Here is a 19,627-nt window from a genome sequence, read left to right on the forward strand (position 1 = left end):
TTAACCAACAGGAAGAATGGATCTTCTAACAGGATAATGTTGATAATGTTTTATAAATGCTTGCTGGTTGGAATATCAGGAATTTTAATTATTTTGATTTGGCAAAGAAGAGATTTGCAGAGTGTGACACTATTTAGTTGAATTTGAAGAGTAGCATAAATTCGCTTACACTCGGCTCAAAATGAGAACATCACAAAACACTGGGGCAGGAGACCGAACGTGCACGTTTCAATGATCTGGAGCATAAACACAGTTACGTATATGATAGAGTGTTCTGTGTCAGTATTTGCTCTCTAAACTTGGAGAATATGAGGATAACAGTCTTTGATTGAGGAGTATTTCCTTACCCTGAATATATTTACATTCTTCTTAAATCAGATAACAAAGAAGACAATACAGAATTACTAGAGAAATTGAAAACAGAATTCATAGGGAAGAAACATGCATGATAAATGTGGCCTAAGGGAGAGAAAACAGAAGTAGGAGTATAGTCGGGGGTGAAAGCGAGACAGTGGCGTGGAAGGTAACGCACACAGTCATCTTGTTTAGTATGGTTACACTGAGAAAAGGGTACCCCAGTACCATTTAGGTATTTGTGGGCACGTGCGCACAGACACACATGAATTCAGTGTGTACCAAATAGGGTTATAAGGTAAGCAGCAGTGATTGGTGAGCAAAACATGGCTCATAGGTATTAATGGATATAGATGAATATAATTCACAGAAAATGCACTGACCTAAATGGAACCAATAGTCTCAGCCTCTTGACCATTAATATTAAGAGGAGAAAGAAACTTTAAAGTCCAGCAACGATGAAAGGGTCTCATTCTTCAACACCTGGCAGATGTCTTGGAAAACAAGGAAAGAGCAAATGATGTGAAGCATAGAAAGATGGCAAAGTAAAGATCAGTAATGCAAAACACAGAGAAGGTCGAGGTGAGCCAGCTGCAACTGGACGAAGAAAGCATAGTGGCTCCAGGCCTGAGAAGCCAGGAGGATGTTCCGTTGGAGATTCTGAAGGGATTTTCAGGGAGCCTCCGTAGGGTTCATTCAGATGCTATAAGATTCTTATATAATGGCTGCACCTACTTCAAGTTGCACTTTTTCTGGTGATTTATTCTCACAGCAAAGTGTAACAAAGTTGCTCACAGTATGAATATAAAGTTTTCCCTGCCTACAGTTCTCTTAAGTGCAGCCTATTGGAGGCCTTTGAATTCTTTCAGCTTATGCAGAGACCTTTTATAATAAATTGTGTTTTTCATGTTAAAAAGGGAACTTCAAAAAGAAGGTGTTAACATAATCGAGGCATGATAAGTTTGACAGTAAGTGTCATTATCAGAGTTCCACTGACAGCTTTTTGAAGTAAAAAAAAAAATATTCTTTCTACATAGGCACGAAACCTCTTGTGGTGTTTAAACAATTTCACCAAATATATTAATATTCTGCAACGGCCCCCTTCGTTTTGAAGGTTACCCAAGTGAAATGGTTTTCATGATATTTAGGTTTTTTAATCTATTGAACAAAGATACAGTCAGTACTCTCTGGTATTCAATACAGAGAAACTACAGAAAGTTGAAGGATGAGATGAAAGATAAAAATATGAAAAGGTGTTCTCATGCTTGCTTTCTGCACACCAATGACTCACCTTGTACACACACCGGGATGAACACCCTCCACTTTGAATATCTTCACTGCAAGTAATGTGGAAAAGATGGATAAATAAGAAGTCAGCTAAATCAGGGTCTTTTAAAGCTTTGCCTCAATTTAGTATAAAACCAAGATATGGTTTCCAAATGAATTCTTCTTATTTTTAGCCTTCCCTAAAAACCAGAGTATCCCTAACTGAGAAATTCATCACCTCTATAGATAAGATGCGACCTCTCATATAGTAACAATTTTCATTCTTTCTTCTTAGAGCTTTCTCGAGTTCTGAGTTTTGTTTTATAATGAAACTACTAGTGCAAATGTCCAGTAAAATGACAAAGAACATTTATAAAGAATTAAATAGAGATGTGTTGGCAGGCAAATTTTGGAAGGAAAAAGGTGTGATTAAAAAAGGAAGGAAAAAAACAAGTAAGAGACAAGAATGGAACAGAAAATAATACCAAACTGAAATAATGTAAAAAAAAATCTGGAATTACATAAAGCTTGATTTTTAATGCAGTACAAGTTATTTTGAAATGCCTGGAGGAAAGGAGTTAAAATTCATCAAGAAAATAAAGTTAGGGAAGAGTCTTATGACAAAAACTTGGCTCAGATATATTTTTCCCCCATAAGCTTTGTCTTACAAAGGGTAAAAATTAGTGAAAGTTGAATTTTTAAAATTCTGTATATAATTTTTAAACTGGATACACTGTTATGAATATTACATTTAGAATTTGCAGCTCTAAACACACTAGCACAAAGTAGGTGCTGAAAGTAAAGTAGGAAAAAAATAAGTAAATCCATCTATTATGAGGTATAATTTGTGATAATAGGTGGTCCATGGAGCTAAAGAAATCAACCAATTGATTTGACATCATTTGACACAATTTCAGAATATGTAATCTGGTCTCACCAATTTAATAACTTCCCATCCTGCATAAGATCTATGGGAATAAGCATTCCATTATAATTTGTAGTTTCCCAAATCAAGAGATTAAGGTAAGTTGATTTAATTATTCTCCCTCTTGGCCAGTCCTCTCTCTTGTCTAACTCCCCTTCCCGATCTCACAGTATGAATCAGTATAGCTGGGAAAACCATCAAAATAAAATCATTCAATATAAAATCAGAATAATTCTCTAAAATAATGATTCCATATTATATTCCTTATATTTATTAACATATATTCAACAAAATTTTTGCATTATTGTGAATCTATCACTTTACTATATGTTATTTTTATACATTACCAGCTTCACAGTGGGCAGCCAATAAAAACTGAGTAAATGAATAAGCAATGAGATGTATTTTTTAAGATGTGGAATAAAAATATGTGTGTCAGTACCATTCTGGCAGCTCCATATGACATGATCCCATGAAAGAAATACCACAGCAACCAAAAGGAGCAGCCCATTTACCAGACCATTATCCTGAAATTGGGGTCTAGGCATAGGACTCCATAGCAGAAGCTGTGATTGACCCATTAGTAGTGTAAAGGGTCAGAGAGGGATCCAAAGGAGAGAAACAAGGACCAAGGTCCATGCAGGTCCCAGTCCAGGCTTAGGGCACTCTGCCCAGTTAGCACTGCTGCAAAGAAGACTTTAGAAAATTTTAAGGAAGATATTCCAAAGCCCAGGGCTCCTTGAGGTGTGGGACCTAGACCATAAACTCTGCTTTTCCTGGTCTAAAGACAGCAATAAAGAAATATATAGTAGATATCAGGAAGAGAAGAGGGACAGAATAAAGTCAAAGCAATATTTGAAGTAATCTGGTGAAAGTAAATATAAACCACAAATACATACTATTTTATACCCACTAAATTGGCAAACTTAAGACATTTAAGATCACATTATAGAGAAGACATGGATCAATGTGAATATATATATACACAGACACAGACACACACACACAGCAGGTCAAGATTAAAATTGGTACAGACATTTATGAACGCAATTTGGCATCACCCTTCAAATTTGGAAACTCATTACTCTTGTAGCTCAGTAATCCCACTCCTGTGTGTATATGTATATCCTAGAGATACACTTAGGTATACACCCCAGGAGACACATCCAAGAGTGAATGCTTATACCAGCATCAATCATAATTTGTGAAAACTAGAAATAGCCCTGAGGTCCAAACAAGAGTGGAATTATGAAACAATGAACCAAAAGTGCTCCATAAAATTGAGTAAGATGAGTGTTTCAGAAAGATATGTATATGTAAAGTTGGATTCCATTTTCATTAAGCTCAGTAAGTGCCAAGACTAAATAGTATATTATTTAAATGTAGATTTATGATTAAGAAATTGAAAATAAGAACAAAGGAATTACTTTTTACAAAAGCCAGAATACTGTTTACCTCTGGGAGAAAAGCAGGTTATGAGATGAAAGAAGCATGTAGAAAAAGGCAAGATATTGGTAGTATTCTCATTCTTAATCAAGTTCTTAGGTGTTCATTTTATTACTATGCCTTTCTGACTTTCATATATTCCTTTCTACATACAAATATTATATTAAGACCAATATTTTAATGAGTAACAAGAATATGAAGTAAGGTATTTCTATTGAGAATGAATAGGAAGTCTATGATGTCTTGAAATGTACTAGACTCTTGATGAGGGTTTTGTAAAGTAGTAGAATACATTGAACCAATAGAAAGGTAGTTGGAATACATGAGCTGTAAGGAAACTTGAAGATGTTAGATGGTAACTATGGTATTAATAAATTGTGATAAATCTCATGAGGAATGTAAACAGTACCATTTAAATTTCAATTAAGAGAGATTGTAATCATTTGAAAGAATCCAATAACGTTTGTTAGAACACATTGCATGAGAGATTGGCCTGAAAGGAAGATAAAACTTGACCATCAGAAGGAGGATGAGAGTATTTTCCAATAGGAAAGGAAAAAATGAAAATATAAGTGAAAAGTTAGTTGATGTCATATTTAGAGAATAGACTGAGCAGAATGAACAGACATTGATTTTATGATATATTGAAATTTCCTCAGAGAGGTAAGTGGGGATTGGGGATCTAGGAAATTAATCTTGCAGACATGTGAAGGCAGATGTGACTTGTGAGTCACCAGAGACGAGGAGACCTATTGGAAAACTCCTGCATCTTTTTCAGGTAAGAGTAAGAGGTCCAACTGGAGTGGTGGGGATGGAGACTGAATTCTTTAAGGAAGTACAGTTGGAAAAAAAATTTGCCAAGCAACTTGAAGCTCTGAATTTAGTAAGTTAGAATACTGAAAGCTTTGCTTTTCTCATGGAAGGGTTGGAAAAACTAGCCCATCTATCTGGCAGTTCTCCAAGCCCAGATTCTACTGACAACCAAGAAACCAGTCTGAATGAATTTAAGCTCCAATCTGATGTTCCTAGGGTCATATAAACAGAGTTCTGCCCTAGTTTTTTCTCAGTGTGAGGTACTCCTGGGTTTACTAGTGGCCATTATAATTTTGAAAATTATTCCAAGCTACAATATCAGTTTAATTCCAGTAGCCTAATAAAAAAGAAATCTTGGAGTTTGCCTAGAGGCCATAAAAGATGAGGTTTCTAAAAAAAGGCTAAATGAGAAGGAATCTCTGCCTCAGACTTCCCAGAATTATAACAAGAAGACAGCAGTGATTTTCTTTTTCTGTGGGTTTTTTTCAAATGAATAGATGCTGTCTTTTCTGATGGTGTCATTGTGAAAGTTATTGAGAATTTCAGTGTTGGAAATAATTATACTGTCCTGACACTATTGGAAATAATGAAATGGTGAACCATAAGGGGTCTTGGTTTAAAATATAGACTATTTTAAGATATTTTTCAAATGCTAGTAAATGTGTGTGTGCTTCTATACATATATACACATGGATATTCAGATTAGCTATATGTTTCCTCTACATATACATTTAAGAAATTAGTAATTTTTAATTGATGTAAGGAATTAGTATTATTCATATTAAATTCATAGCTTACACTTGTAAAATTAGATTCTGGAAAGCTAAATTCAGTATTTAAAATTCTATTAAATGTTGGAAAGATGTTTGGCTTTATTATTCTTCAGAGAAACACTAAAACTATACTACCACCAACTGTAACAATGGGCAAAATTTAAAAATCGGAAAATACAAACGTTGGCAAGGATGTGGAATGCCAGGACTCAAACTGCTGATGAGTACTGTGGTGTAAATTGATACAATTGTTTTGCCAAACTGTTTGATGGGGTCTCCTAAAGCTGAGCATGTATACACAGTCCAAGACTTTGCAGTTCTAATCTTGGAGATTTACACACAATGGAAATAAGTGTAGAGGTTCACCAGAACACACATAGAGTGTTCAAGGAAACACCAGTTTTAATAGGTCTTAATAGAAATTTCCCAAATGGTAGAATCAATAAACAAATTCAGTTTATTCACGCAGTGGAATATTATCTGACATTGGGAGTGAATGACCTACGGTGACATGGAGCAGTATAAATGAATCTGACAAACATGCATTCAAGCTTGACACTAAAGGGTATATATATAATGTTTGGTTCCATTTACATAAACTATATGAGAATAGGAAAACCCAATCTAATCTGTTAGAAATTAGATAGCATGATTACCCTCGGTGGATATTGACTGGAAGTAGCATGACGGGTCTTCTGGGGTGCTGGTAACACTTGTTCTTTTATTTTGGTGCTATTATAATAATATATATGCGTGTGTGATATATAATATATATCCTTAATTATATGTGTGCATATATATACACACACGTATCATTTTACATAATTAATATATAATCCTAATTATTCTTAATTATATACATATGTGTATATATAAAATATTACAAAGTTTTATTAAGTCATTTAAATTTTAATGGCCACTGGGAAGACAATAGCTTCACCTGAACAATAGGTCACTGGTAGTCATTTCATGAAAATTAAATTTATAGCGTAGGGTGCGTTATTGGGGTTCTCCAAAGAAATAGAACCAGCAAGATATATATATATATATAATATAAAATGAGATTTATTATAAGAAATTGGCTCACGTGATTTGAAAGAATGAGAAATTCACAGTCTGCTGTCCGCAGCTGGAGGCAGGAAAGCTGGTGGTGGGAGGAAGGGGAGGATAGATGTAGGCCCCCGCACCACCAACAATAGATAGCTCAGCTCAGCAGTCAGGTTGAGAGTGACTTCAACCTTCCTGGCCTTTTTGTTCTAGTCAGGCCTTCAGCAGTTAGGATGACGCGCCCCCCCCCCCCACAGGAGGGAGGACCCTCTGCTTCACTCAGTTCACCAATTCAAATGCTAATCTCTTTTGGAAACACCTTCCCAGACACCCCCAGAACTCATGCTTATCCAGGTACCTGGGCATCCCATGGCCCTGTCAACTTGACACATAACATGAGCCATCACAGTGAGTAAAAATTCCTGTTAAAAATGGGCACCCACTTAACAACTAGAAATTAACTGAGGGTCTAAATTTCATGAACACTGAATGTATAGTTATAATGCATTGTTTTCTTTTTTCCCTCTTGAGTATGTCTGTTTCTTATTTATCAAGCATATTTACCCTCAGTTAAGATAACATAAGTACAGAGAAGCATAAAGAAGATGATAATTCAGTCACCTGGAGAATAATGCTAAAAACATTTAAGACATGTCTATCAATATACCAGTATTCATTCCTTTAAAATATTTATTGATATTTCAGTTTGTGCCAAGCCGTGTATCAGTTGCTTCGGGTATAGGGGTGAGCAGTAGCAGACACTCTCTGGCCATCACTAGCTTACATTCTATTGTGGGAGGCAGGAAATAATCGTGCAATCACCTAAAAATAGACCTAGCATTAAAATTGCCGTGGGAGTTACAAAAAAGTGACAAATTCTGTGAGAAAGTACAAAAGGGGCATTTGACTGGTGAGGAGGGATAAATGTGCTGTGATCTGGAAGAGGAACAGGAGAGAGCTATTTTAAAGGGCAGAGAAAAAAGCATGTCAAGCAGAGGAAACAGCATGTGCAAGGCTGGTGGGTAGGAGGGAGCATGGTGAGTTTCAGGAGAAAAAAAGGCCACTGTGGATGGAACACAGGGATCCAGGCAGGGGTTATCCAACTACCGGGCATCAGAATTCCCTGGAGGGCTTCTTGAAACACACATTGTTGGTCCTCCACTTCCACCAGAGTTTCTGATTTAGTAGGTTTGGGGTGGAGCTTGATCATTTGCATTTCTAAGAAGTACTCAGAGGATACCCATTCTGCTGGTCTGGCAATCATACTTTGGAAACCATTGATCTAGGAAAAACATGATATGGCATGAGGTTTAATAGGAGCCCGACCACTTAAAGCTTTAGAGGATGTTAGAAAACTGGTTCTTCATTCTGAAAACAGTGGGAAATACAAAAGTGTTTTTAGCTGAGGGTTGACATAATCCAGTATGTTTTGATGACATCATTCAGTGCTAGCCTGATACATGAATGAAAGCACTAGAAATCAGCAGGCTATTGAAATACTCTAGGTAAGAGTTCTAGGTAGCTTGGTCATAGTGAGGAAGATAGAAAGGAACCTATTAGAGAGAGTTTGTGACTCATCCTTTTTTGTGACAGTGCATATGGATGGTAAAAGACAGAAAACTAGGATGACTCCTGTATTGCTGGCTCTCATAACTGAATGGTTGGAGGTGTCATCAATGACAGAGATAATATTGGAATTTAGTTTTGATCCAGTCAACTTGAAATGACTTAGAGTTGACCAAAGAAAGGTGTTAAAAATGCAGTTTTGATTTACCAGTCCCACCCTCTGAATGTTCAGAGACAGAAGGTGTACTTTTAGGAGTCACTTAGAATTTGGTTGCCATGAAATGGAGTTGGCTAGAGAGAGGATTTAAAGGAAGAAGAGAAACAGGACTTGTGATTGAGTCTAGATGAATTCCCACATTCAGCAGCCAAGTAATGACGATGAGCCAACGAAGAGAGAGGAAATATGGCCAGAAAAATGGGGGAAACTAGGAGTGTGTGTGGTGCCTCAAAATTCGAGGGAGGAGAGATGTCCAATAAGATGAAGACTTTTCAAGAAATATATCAACTAAGAATAGGGTCATAGCAGGAAAGGGAAAGCCATTCATTCATTCATTCTTTTGATTCAGAGAAGTAAGCATACCGATCCTATTCAGAGGGAGAGTTAAGGACAATGGAACTGTGAGATTTGGCTTTTTTTCTTTTGCTATCTCTCTGTCTCCCTCACACACACACACACACATTAATTCTGGTGATGCAAAAGGGTACCTTGACTGAAGTTGCATTTTATGACTCTTTTGGTTGAATCTTTATATATACTCATTATCCATTTGTATTACTTTTTTGGGGTATAAGCTGCCTGCTAACAGGCTTAGTGTGTTTTTTTTTTTATTGGAGCACTCATTTCTCCATATTGTTTTTTGATAACACATTATACTTAAAAGCTACTTGTTTATATATATTCATATTCCTTTTTTTAAAATTTGAATAATTTATAATTTATATTGTATGAACCCTAAGATGTCATTTAATCAAGACTATCCATCTGTCCCTTTTAGTCTGTCTTTGGGGCCAAGCTAAGAAGCATTTTCCGCACATCAAAATTATATAAATATTCACATATATCTTATCCTAATAATTTTAATACTTTACTTTTGTCTTTTGAGTTTTGAATCCAGCTTGTATTTAATCTTCCAAAAAAGGAAGAGATAGAAATCTTACTTATATTTTTCCTCCCGAATGCTTAACCAGTTTTCAAATCCTAAATAGTTTCAAACTTGTACTTGAAATGTCTAAAAGGAAATGCCAAATGCTGAGATGACTTTGTCACTTTGGATTTTTCTACATTCAAGTGAAGAATGTACCTATGCTTTTGGAAGTTATTACTCAGGAAAAGTTGACTCTTAATGCACAACCTTCAAATTCCTTCACAATGTTTTTTTTCTCTTAGCCCAACTAAAGTGCTGAAATTACTTCACTTAAAAAAAAAACAACCCACCTAGAAAGTTGACCTAGAGTTTAGCTGCCCATCTATTTAAAGAAATTACACTGCATGGAATTGTCTGTCTTTCAGCTCTCGTTATGTTAACAATTTAGAATGTATGCAAGGGTATACAAAACTCATTATATTTAGAATCTCGGTCCTTTTAGAGATTGCTTTTCTCTTTTAGAATATCTTTTCAGTAGCCAAATCATAAGAACAAGAGAACATGTTTTTTTAGACTATTACCTGTGTCATGGAACAAATAAAGATATTTTCATTTCAGGGGCACAATGCAAGTGGCATAGTTTTCACGGTCACACGTAGATATGTTGCATTCACAGTTTCCTTTATTCCCCTCTTCAAAATGTATGTATGATGTTTGAAGTTACTCAATAGTAATAAAAAATATATGCTTATATAAGATCTAAGAATGACTAATGTGCATGGGATGGAATGTAGAAGGCCATCCACTTTGCCTCTCCCTACTTCTTGGTTGTATATGTAACTGGAAAGTTATTTGTAACTATCATGTAGATAGACACATGCATTTTATATTTGGGTTTCTTTTCTGTCTAGTTTTATGTAAATGAGATCAATGTGAATACATTTTTCCATTCAATAATGTGTCTTGAGGATTTAGTATGTGAGTTAGAATAAGTGCCTCATTCTTTTTAATGGCTACATAATATGACTTACCCTATGATCCAGCAATCCTGGGCACAGAGCTGGAGAAAACTATAATTTGAAAAGATACATGCACCCCAGTGTTCACAGCAGCACTGTTCACAATAGCCAAGACATGGAAACAACCTAAATGTCCATCAACAGGTGATTGGCTCAAGAAGTTACAGTATACACACACACACACACACACACACACACACACACACACACACACACACACAATGGAATACTTATTACTCAGCCATAAAAAAGAATAAAATAATGCCATTTGCAGCAACACGGATGGACCTGGAGATTGTCATTCTAAGTGAAGTAAGCCAGAAAGAGAAAGAAAAGTACCATATGATATCACTTTATGTGTGGAATCTAAAAAAAAAAAAAAAAAAGGCACAAATGAACTTATTTACAAAACAGAAACAGATATAGACACAGAGAACAAACTTATGGTTACCAGGGCAGTGAAGGGGTGGGAAGGGATAAATTGGGAGTTCAAGATTTGCAGATACACACTACTATATATAAAATAGGTAAACAACAAATTTATACTGCATAGCACAGGGAACAATATTCAATATCTTTAGTAACCTATAATGAAAAAGAATATGAAAACAAATAATGTATGTAGCCAGAAGACTGAAATATGATACTGTACACCAGAAATTGACACATTGTAAACTGACTATATTTCTATAAAAAATTAAATTTAAATAAAAAAATACCCTTTGGAATGGTAATTCAGCTAAATCTGTAAGACAGTATTGACGAGTTTAGGTTTTTTTCTTTTCTTTTTTTCTCTAATACAGTGTTGCAGTAGACATGCAAAGATGCTGTACGTTCTTCCTGACCAGTCTCCCCTGGTCCGTTCTTGCCCCCAGGCTTCGATAGAGCCATAGTCAGGTGACCCTGCGGGAGCCTTACCTGAGCGAGGATTTACCCCCTCACTCACTCCCCAGGGCAAGCAGCCCCTGCGTTATCTGGGCTGTCATTGCCTCCCTGACCTCCTCTCCTTTCCCTATCACTCAGCTACACTGGTGTTTCTGACGTTCATTCAACACCACAAGTGTGTTCCAGTCTCAGCATCCTTACCCTTAAGACCATCAGTCTGTAATGCTCAGTCCTCTGATCTCTACATGGCTTTTTTTTTCTCTCCTTATGGAAGCTTTTCTCAAATAGCAGCACAGTGAGGCTTTCCTGGTACATCCTATCGAAAATTGCAAGGCACATCCCCAGTCATTTGTTAAGCTCAGTCCTTCCTTCCTGATTTTTCTCCTTAGCACTTCTATCGTATGTATAATATGTAATGTATATGTGTGTCTTCTTTGTCTAGTTTACTCCTGTTCCATCTAAGCAGGGACAGAGATTTGTGATTTTTATTTCTGCTCTATCTCTTCTGTGTCTGTATCTTCTAGAAACACGCCTAACACATAGGTTTCAATCAATAAATATTTCTTTAATGCTAGAATTTTACTCATATGTGTGCATTTGTCTGGAAAATAGATTCCTAGGAGTGAAATATTATTGGGAAAAGTATGAGTGTTTTGAATTTTGATGGTCTTCCAGTTCAGCATCAATTACATTTGCACCAATAGTTAAGAGAGTGTTTATTTCTTCATAACCTTGCCAAAAATAAATGTTGGCAATTTTTGTTTAATCAATGTGTGATATTCTTTGTTAAAATAAATTTTTATTACTTATAAGGAAACCATTTCTTGCATTTATATATTTTAACTCATTTCTCTAAATGACATTAATTGCTTATTTCTTTTTCCTTTTAAAGAAATTTCAATGTAGTTGTATTTCTTTTGATTTATTTGATTTATTAATATGCTTACATATTTTGGGGTATAAATTTATACCCAAAATTTGTAAATGTTTTCTTTCACTGTGATGAATGCTTTTAGTTTTATTATGGCTTCTTTCTTCGTAAAGAAATTTCTAATTTTTATTTATTCAGATTTTTTTCCATCATGGATTCAATTTGGTATCTTCCTTAGGAAAGCATCCCCAGCGTTTATCTTCTTTTAATACATTTATACTTTTGTGTCTTACATTTAGTTCTCACACATGCCTGACTGACGTTTTGGGGTGAGGCATGGAGTAGGTATATGAATAGTCTAATATGGCTTCTTTGCTAAAATTTTAAATGATTAAAAGATTATCTCCAGGCAGTTTTTTGCATTTTTACTCTCAGGATGTGGGAAGGATATTAGTTCCTAGTGTTTTGGGGAAGATAAGTATTAAACTGTTTAACACGTTTGAATATTCTGAGGCACTGATATTATATCTATTGTGGTAGAACAAAGACATTGTATTTTATATAAATTTGAAAGAATTTTATTAAAATATATTCTCTCTTGCTGGATATCATGCTTTTGACAGCTGAACAGACCTTCACAGAGCCTGACTGGCCATTAGTCCTTTGATTTTTGCAATGCCTTTCTTTACTTAATGGGCCTGAAACATTGATTAACATTTACAGATTCAATTCCAAGCATTTGCCAGAGGTTAGGGGGAGCCGAGAGTGAGCTGTTCGTGACACTCAAATTCTAAGGTGTAATGAAATTCCCCACCGCGCCTGTCAACTCATCTGCTCAACAGGTCATTTCCCACATGGTCTTTAGTGTTGAAAGAAGCCATTTCCACATCAGATATTTCATAGACAATGGGAAAAATGATATGGTACTAATATGATATTCTTTACCCTGCTGTGGAGCACTGAATGGACTCCATTGTATAGTAATGCTCTTTGGAGGGAAGACCCTATCTGCCTAGAAAGCTTCATGGGCAACGCCAAGGACGGCCACGGCATTTTAGGTGGACTGATCTGGGCATTTCACAACTGTTTATTTTCCTCCTCATTTCCAAGTTTCAGATGCTGGGGCTTCATAACTGACCAAGTACAATAGTCACAAGTATTTACTTAAGTCTGACAGTTGTACACAGTTACTGACCCAGTCATGTAGGGGACTGGGCTTCCGTTCCTTCCTTTTAAACAACTGATCTTCAATTCCCCCTCACCACTTTTAAAGATGCCAACTAAAGGATCTTGGAAACAAATCAAGAGCTTTATACTGCCATTCTTAACATCACTCTGATTTCACTGATTTGGAAACTACTAGTTGATTTCTTTCTCCCCAAGACATTGTAATTTAGAATTTTACTTTTCAGACCTTTTCTTATTCTCCTTTCCCTAAGTGATATTTAGAAAAAAAACATACTTGGAATTAAATTGTATGGCCATGGTAGAAACCCTGGAACTCACCCAGAGAATAAACTATTTAAAGTATGGATCACTATTGGGAGAGTTATAAATAAACAAGCAGAATTTCTAAGTAAAGCGTAGCTAATTAATGTCATACACTTTGCCACTGAATAGGGTTACTTTTTTAAAAAGGAAGAGATATTTAAAAAATAACCAATCAAAATAAATGAAGTTTTATTTGTTGGAAATAGTCTGGGAGGGTCTTTTTACTTCTTTGGAGAATCAAATTGATCAGCTATTTTAAAGTGTGTGCACATATGTTTATGTGAGCGTCACATCTATTTCTTAAGGAAACTGGAAAGATATGGAGCAGCTCGAAAAGTGATCTGTGCATCTTTTGTTTTGTTCAAAACTATACTCAGTGGCAGACACTGCCAGTGAATTCAAGTATTCAGGTTTATTGGGTTTTGTTGTTTTGTTCTGTTTCTTGGCTTTCTTGGACTAGGAAGCTGGGCTGGATTCTTAAAGTTCAAGGTGACTTGCAAGCTTCTTGCTGCCATTGCTGAACAAAAGTGTTTGTGTTCATCTGCTGAAGGTGTTCAGCTCTCCCTAGATCTAAGTCTACAGATTTAGTTATTAGTAATCTCAGAAAGTCAGAAAATCCAGAAAAGAGCTTTTGAAGACCAGCCCTAAGAGGCCAAACCCAACAAACAGCAAAAAATTTTGCCTGACAGGCATGGGCTACACATCACTAGTCCTTGTAAGCAAGTGACCATTTGTGAATCAGCCAAGCACCACTTCTGCACTGGATTGGAACAAGAAGGTAGGGAACATGGAATTGTGAATTTTCTGAGATGAGGACATGCTTCCAGTGGAGGTCAGAAGAGAGACTGGGAAGCCACGAGACAACTAGATACTAGATGTTAGACCCTCAAAATGCATGGAAGGATATGTTGCTTTGCTTCAGAGAAAAGAATTCTGCTGGCCTGATGCCTCCCACCTCTCTTGGCCAACCTGTGTCATCCCACCCCCTCCCTACATAATATTTAGTGAAAAGGCTTTTGCTTGGGCTGCACTTCAGAGGGATATTTGCCAGCTTACTTACACTAATAAAGAAAAAAAAAACTATGTGTCAGATAAATACTGATTAAGCAATTGAGTTTGGAAATAGTCAGTTTTTTTTTCATAAGGATGCAGTCAATGCGATTTTAAGTATGTTGACATTATCAGATCCCAGGTCACCCCTGGCTGCGGATATGCAATGGGCATGAAATCTGTTTCGCCGTAGGCAAAGGTTTTAAGTAGGCTACATTTGGGTGATAAGGCATAGGTATATAAATCAGATATAATGAATGCAAATTGATAGTGTCAAATGTATTTAGCCAGGAATGGAGCAAGGCAGAAGGGGTAGAGTTTTGTTTGTTATTTTTTGTTTGTTTGTTTTGAGCTCTGTTTTGTTATTAACTAGTTTGAGAAATAAGTGAACTCCCCTACTTCATGTGGTGGTAGTGGCAGCAGTGATGACTGTGCCGGGGGAACCAGATTTCAAGATGTATAATCTTCTCTCTGCACTCAGTCACTACTTATTTCTGTGGCCCAAGGCAATTACCTTTTCCCCTCCATATCTAAGGCTCTTCATGCCTATAATCATCAAAAGACAGAAATAGACAAAGGTCATATTCTGGGAATCAGGGAAACACAGGGAAAATAAAAATACCACTAGAGATGCTATTAGGAAAACAGGCTTGTCTTTCAACTTTATCATCACTGCAGCATAGAAAAGTTTACCATTGTGGAATCATCCCTCTAGCCCTGAGTTTGACATAAATAAGCAGATAAGGAAAATTCCTAGTTTGAGGGAGCAGGTGCTGTGTGGTTGTTTTATTCTTATCCAACTGACAATTCTAATATGTGTAGAAATAATAAACAACAGTTTAAAGAAATCTGTCAGGATACCCCCTTTCAATCAGATTTGTACTTATTATCGTAAGCCAGACCTTCATTATAAAGCTGGAGGGGTTTCCATGGTAAAATACATGTTAGTAACTCTGGGTTAAACAAATAAAAACATATTTCTGTAGGATTTCTCAGAGCTTTTAATGCACCCTCTCTCCGACAGAGAGTAGTGCATAAAACATTTCCAGAATTTATTGGATTATGGAACATTCTTTCTCATAACACATTTATTAATGTTGTTAAGATGTATTTTTGGTTTACAGAACAAAGTTTAGAAAGTGTTCAAAGGATTCACTCAAAAGAGCTCTTTGATTTAACCTGAGTTTTCCAGGAAATCAGAAGTCAAAAGATACAGGACCCATTAGACAAATATAGCTTGAGCGTCTTAAGTCCACCATATTAATCCACTCTTTTGTGCAGGATAAAAAGGGAAAATATGAGAATAACAAAACCGAAGAATGTTATACTAAAATTCCACAAATATCTGTTTTATTGAATGTTGGAGCGAACATAAACTGCTTTATTTCAACAAAAATCTCTCTTAACAAAGAAGGGACTGTTTGGGTGCCCAGGGGAATCCCTTTGCTCGTTACAGAAGACTGCCCACTCTCAAGGCAGCTGGACAGAAGACAGCTGTGCTGGGCCCAGTTAGCTGTGTGGTGCTGTGCTGGATGGAGCTGGGCTGGGCTGAGATGTTCCAGAGAGAGAGCTGAGCGAACAGTCTTTTCTGCATCACACATTCAGATATACGTTTGAACATTTTCTGTTTGTCCATAGTGGTTTTGTTTTATCAGAGATTTAGAATTACAGGATCCATAAGTATGAACTATCTAGGCCCTTGATACAAGTCATTTGAGAAACAAAGAATGCAAATGATGTGGTGGCTTCAGTGGCTCCAAAACATGTTGGGCTCCTCACCGGGAAAGGCAGCAGCTGGGTTCCACCCATCTTCCTTGCAGAGCTGGGCAAGGGCCCACAACAGACTGTCAGAGGTCAAGTAGACATCTGTGTTCGAAGTCCAGGACAGCCCTGAGATGCTACCTTCTTTGTTCATTTGAGAATTACCAGTTGTTCTTGTTTCTGTTGTGGTTTCTAATCCAAGGATCACAATATAATTTTCAACTGCCAACTTTTTGAAAAGTCTCATAAGTCGGACAGGTGGCCAGCAGTGAAACTCAGGAGAGAAAATATCCAGAAACAGTTTGAAGGCAGTGCTCCAGCCCAGCCAGCTCATCATTCTGCAAGCTCAGAATGAAATATAGTTTCATAAGTGCCCATGGGTCATCTTCATTAGACAAAGGGCAGTTTTAGTTTTGTTGGAAGTCAAGATCACTTTTCAAAACAATGAAAGAAAGGTAGCATTGGTTATTTGTTTTTGTTTTTGTTTTAATAAAATAAGCACACCTAGTGCTCTTAATTTTTAGTGTAACATGTAAGTAATAAATCTAGGGTAATAAAACATTGCACGTCTACTACCTTCTTGTGTCAGTGATGCACATTTGAAAATCCCAAAATACAATTCCTGGAGAAGGAATGAGGAGTTAGAGGCTGTGAGATGAGTGGATAGGGGAAATTGTCAAAAGAAAGAGAAGGTCAAAGGGCAAGATGGTGGCCGTTGGGGGGCTGGGGTTGGTGCAGGGTGTTGGTGTTGGAGGATGTGTCATGGCCCACTGTGATCCATATATACACACCATCAGTACTGTGTATGCATAGGGATATCTTCAGTTATTTTAACTACTCCTTGCATTATTGTTTAAATATTTTTATAATTCCTTGAATCTTTTTATATGTAGATTGGATCTCTGTTTTATTTTCCATGTCTCTCACATTTTCTCTTTACCATTTTCCTGTGATTTCTCGGTACGTTTTTAACATTGATCATCTACATTGTTAATCATTTCCTTTATGTTTCTTTTTGTCTGTGGTGGCGTCCCTCCCAGTCTATAATTTCACAATCCTGTTTGTGTTCTCTTCCAAATCATATTTTTTTCTTTATGTACGGAAGTAGTTGAACTGATATATTGTCTCAAGTTTCTTTAGAACCCTTCTTTGAATTAATGATTGTTTTCTGCTTCATCCATTACATCTTTTTCAGGGAGCTGAATTCCTCTTATTTAGAAAGATAGCCCCTTCATTTCGACACCATTACCTTTTTATGTTGTAACAGTTGTATAGTTTGATAGTAATTTACTGTTTTTCCCTCTAGTGGAAAGTACAGCTGGGCTAGTTTTTTGTTCAGTATAGACATTTCCCAGAAAAAAAAAAAGAGTTCTCTCTACTCTGGACTCTCATTTCTGGCCTTGGTGCCAAGTTCTCACCTGGTCCTGAGGGCCATCCTACAGATCTGCCCACGTTGTCACCTCCCACCCCAGGACTCGGGGATGGCTCTGCTTTCTACCTCTAGTAGGGAGTGAAGGAGGGGGTGTCCCACAGCGCAGTCTTGCAGAGATTTTCTTCTCTCCTTTATCTGATTGTCTCTCATCCTTCCAAAGTAGTGGTTGACTAGCGTAGGGATTTTTCTCTTGTCATCTCTACTTATTGCCAGTTGGCTCTCCAGGCCTCTTTCCTACATCCCCACCCTTACTCTATCTAAAATCTGTTTTAATTTGTGACGTGTTATAGTCATCCCTTTGTTGGAGTCATCCCCACTTTTCCTCTGAGACTGCCAGTTGTCAGGATGGTTGGGGACTGAGGTGGCACTCGGCTCACTGCTGCCCAGAAGTATTTCCTCCTTGAAATCAGAGACCATCCCACTCATCTCCCATCTCTGTTCTCGAATTGCCCTGTTATGGACTGAATGTGTCCCCACAAAATTTACACATGAAAGGCCCAACCCCCACAGGATGGTATTTGGAGGTGGAGTCTTGGGAAGAAATTCACTTTACCTGAGCTCATGAGAGAAGGATGTGTGTCCTTGTAAGAGGAGACATGAGAGAGCTTCCTCCTCTCCCTCTCACTGCGAGAGGACTGCCTTCTGCAAGCCAGGAAGAGGGCTCTCAGCAGAGCCTGATGATGCTCTCCCCCAGATCCCAGACGTCCCACCTCCAAAATGTGAGAAAATACACTTCTGTTTCTTTAAGCTGCTCAGTCTTTAGCATTTTGTCACGGCAGCCAGAGCTGGCTGAGCCGTGCCCCTTCTCTGTCTTTTTCTCATTCACTTCACAAGTATTTGTTGAGCCTCAAGTGTGCTCTAAGCCCTATGCTGGGGCAGTGAACACAGCAGGGAAAAAAAGGAGAAATCCCTGCCCTTGTGGAGAGTAGAGTGTAGGGAGATGCTATTGAATGCATCTCAGATGGTGACATGTTCTACAGAGAAAACGTAGCAAAGAAGAGAGATGGAGCTTCAAAGGAGGCGGTTGTGCTGTTAGAGTCAGAAAAGGAGGCTTGATTGACAGAGTGACATTTGCACAGAGAAATAAAAGACAGGATGGAATGGGGAGGAAGTCATGTGAATACCTGGGGAAAGAGATTTCCTGGAAGAAGAAACAAGTTCAAAGATGCAGAGGTGGGAGCATGCATGGTGGGTTCATGGCTGGAGAGTGGAATGAGAACAAGTGGTGGGAGGTGAGTTCAGGGAGCTCTTTAGCACCAACCTAATGCACCTAGAGCATTGGAACCATGCTGTTGTACGTCTGCTCAAAGCCATCAGTGAATCGAAGCTGCCCAAAGAGTAAATTTCAGATTCTCTAACATGACATTCAAAGTTGGATGTATTGGCTTTCCAATACATTTAGCCTCACTTCTTCACCTGGCTTAGTTCTGTGCTCTGGTTCCATTCACCATTTTCTCAGACAAATTCGTGCATCTTCCAAGCTCTTGATAGCTTTCCCAGAACTCTTTTGACCTACCAAAGATGATTTCATCCTTAAAAATTCAGCTTAAATGCTACCTTCTCCTGACACCTTCCTCCAGTAGTACCTGGGTAAGTTTAATCACTCCTGTCTGTTTTTCCACAGCATTTTGATTTTATTTATATTGGAATATAAACAAATGTTTACTCATTGCCTCCACTTTAAATTAATACCTAGTTACATGGCCGTTGCTGCTACTAAATGATAAGCTTCCTTGGGCCAAGGGCCCCCAAATCCTCTATTTATTAGATTCATTTTGTTAGTTATTAAAAGAGAACTAACTCAGAACTGATTCTTTTCATAATCTTTCAAAAAGAATGTGGA

The sequence above is a fragment of the Vicugna pacos genome, chromosome 35 (assembly GCF_048564905.1).
Source record: "Vicugna pacos chromosome 35, VicPac4, whole genome shotgun sequence".
Lineage (NCBI taxonomy): Eukaryota > Metazoa > Chordata > Mammalia > Artiodactyla > Camelidae > Vicugna > Vicugna pacos.